The 3,141-nt window shown below is 32.3% G+C and overlaps 1 pseudogene; it reads right to left on the reverse strand.

The window, feature by feature from the left end:
- Window positions 1–1,023: 1,023 nt before the first annotated feature.
- The window catches only part of LOC119589369, a 6,209-nt pseudogene continuing 4,091 nt past the window's right edge, over window positions 1,024–3,141 (reverse strand).

Below are 3,141 nucleotides of genomic sequence, written 5' to 3' on the forward strand. Positions count from 1 at the left end.
TTTATTTTTCCAAATTTATATCTTATATTTATATTCTTATATTTTATATTTTGTTTAGTATCTTTTTATATTTCTTTATTTTATTTAATATTTTTTTCCATTCATAATATCCCTTGTTATTGTGTGTGTGTGTTCTTTTCCCTATCTTATTATTATCTTATCTTATCTATTTATTATTATATCTATTTTTTTTATTTTATTCACATTTTCCCCCCTGTATCCTTGTTATTGTGTGTGTGTGGTTTTTTATTATTTTATATTCTTATCTTTTTTTATTTTATATTATCTATTTATTCTATTATATTTATATTTGGTTGTGTGTGTGTGTGTGATAAAGTGTTCCCCGAGATGCAAAATGCAATCACCACACTGCTAAAGGTGTATCCTCCCTGACGAAGATTCAAACTCCTCAGCCTAGGTAACAGTTTGGGGAGCAGAAGTACACGCTTGCTAACACGAATCTCTAAAAAGATTCCTTGATTAGAAACACACTAGTTCTGTAGTATTATATATATTTATAGAAGTGCATAAATGATTACTAAATTTTGTACCAGGCCCGTGAACACATGTTGTAGTTAGCCTGCAAATTGATGCATTAATTTACTGCATTTATTTTGACTCTGGTGGAAAAAAAAGGTGATGGATGGAACTGTTCTGAATAGAATAAGTGATTTTGGAGACAGGCAAAAAAACAAAATTTGACCCAGTCCATGCATGCATGTTTGTCTGTGAATGTCTGTTTCAGTGCACAACAGCGCGCAGTGTGTTTGTAATGTATTTCTAAGTGTTTGCAAGTGTGTGAGTATGCACATGCATTTTTGTGTGTATAATCATCACTGTTTTTATTTATCTTTTGTTGGGAATCAACATACAACTCATTTTATACAATATTCCCCTTGTCGTGGCTGTTGTCTTTAGTGTATTCCATCACTTCATTGTACATAATAAGGATTTGGCAAGGGAATTGGATGCAACTGATTTTAATAAATTAACATTAATCAAAATTAGTGTACTCTTATTACATCAGAATAACCATATGGCATATGTTGCATGTAATATTGGTTCCCACTGGTCCATTTTCTTTACACCAATGCTCATTGATTGCAAGATCTCTGAGAAATAAATATTTCATTAAATGGGTGAGGAGTATCAACTTGTCCAGTGAAATCCATGTATGAGACTAAAATAATTAATCATATTGGGTATATAATAGTATAAACCTATACTTGCACTTGAGGTGTAAAAACATTACAAGGAACAGCAGCATAGTTATGTGAAATACGGAGTATATATTTTTAATTTGATTTTACCTGTTTATAAATAACTTTAAACTGCAGTTATGTGAATGCAAATTACAAAGAACTTGTCTTGTGATAGTGTGTTATATATTGTTATATCTTGAATACAAGCAACTAAGGAACAATTTCAAAAGGGGCAAGGGAAAGAAAGGAATTGAAAAAACAAGAACAAATACATAAAATGGGGTAAAAGCAATAATCTAATTGTTTAATTGCATATATAATGTAAATCTGAATTCCAAATAACTCAGAGAAGACAAACAAGGAAAAGGAAACATGTTTCTGGTCTCATGGTGTATATTATGATTTTCCCCTGAAAAATTTTGATATCTTCACAATCTTTTCCATTTTTTTTTATCCCCCAAAGGATCTTGTCTGTGCAGTTGCTTGGTTAAATATTTTGGCACTGTGACATGAATAAATTATCAGTGTATGATGTAGGCAGTCCTGTTGAGTAATAGCTAATTGATAATGGGAAGACAGTCAAACTCAGCTAACTAAATACAAGACGTACATGACACACACATCAACTCATGTAAGCTAACTGAACAGTTTACAGTGATATATAGGAAATTACAACTGTAATGAACACTTTTTTAAAACTATTTTTGTTTTACAATTTGACAGTAATACACAACACATAACTAAAAATATTCAAATGACCCAGAAACTTGTGAATAAAAAACACTGGTCAACATGAATACCTGCACACAGATATGACAGACTAAGTATATCCTTTCCTGGTCTTGAAAGCTAATCTATTTGTATATTTATTTAATCACTTTTTCTTAGCTCCAAAACTACATGCAATACTGAAAATACAAAATATTTGACTACAAAAGCAGTTATCTTTCCTTATCTCTCAATATCACAAAGAAAATCATAAGTTAGTCGGGAAAATGTATGAAGGCCTGATATAAAAGATTTATGTATATTCAGCTGTCAAAAGGAAGTAGTAGAAAGGGTTACCCTCAAGGCTGGACACATCTACTAAAATTTGTAAAAAGTGGATTGGTGTGACACATTTTTATTCTTTTTTAAAATATATAATCTAATCACTTTACTGACCAATGCCTATTCATACAAATATCTATTTTTAAATGTTGTAAAGGGCATCAGAGAGAAATTCCAGGATGATTTTTACATAGCAATTTGGCTTTAGTCGAACTGGGGGGTAAAGTTTTGAACTCTGCTGGTAAATCTTCCTCTGAGTACAGTCTGTCTGCAAAGTAGACCGTCTGATGCGACAGTTTTTCGTGAATCTGGACTCTAAGGGTCCCCTACGTTAATTTGTGCCATAAGCCCTTCGAACAAAGTCAGCAAGGTTGAACATATCTGGTTCCATCCCTCATCGAGGCGCATGGCATTGTGGGAGATGAATGGTTTCACTCTTGTTGTCGACTGGTAGTTGCTCGCGCGGAATCGTCGTCGAACATTCTTGTCCTCCAAAACCTGGTGAAGAAAGAGAGAAAATAAATAACTGTTTATATTAAATCTTTTGAATCTGCTAACCTCTATACCCCAAAGTTTCCTATGGGTCTTCACTTTAAAAGATAACACAAGCTCAGGGGAAAAAAGTAGCAGCTTTTTACTTAATTCTGATAGTATTAACTGTAAACTTCAAAAAAGAGATCTAGCCACAGGCTTTCAGTCTTCTGATTGCAGTGCTGAAAGTAGTATTACAGAAACAAAAATTCAGTACCAATTTCCCAAAATCATTAGGAAAAAAATAAAAAATTAGTTTAAAGGGTATTCCCATCATAGGATAAATCATACCTGGACTTAAAGCAACATTTCCAAAGACAGTTTTAACCCAATGCCGACGGGAAATTAATAAAAAATG

Source organism: Penaeus monodon, chromosome 25 (genome assembly GCF_015228065.2).
Source record: "Penaeus monodon isolate SGIC_2016 chromosome 25, NSTDA_Pmon_1, whole genome shotgun sequence".
Classification (NCBI taxonomy): domain Eukaryota; kingdom Metazoa; phylum Arthropoda; class Malacostraca; order Decapoda; family Penaeidae; genus Penaeus; species Penaeus monodon.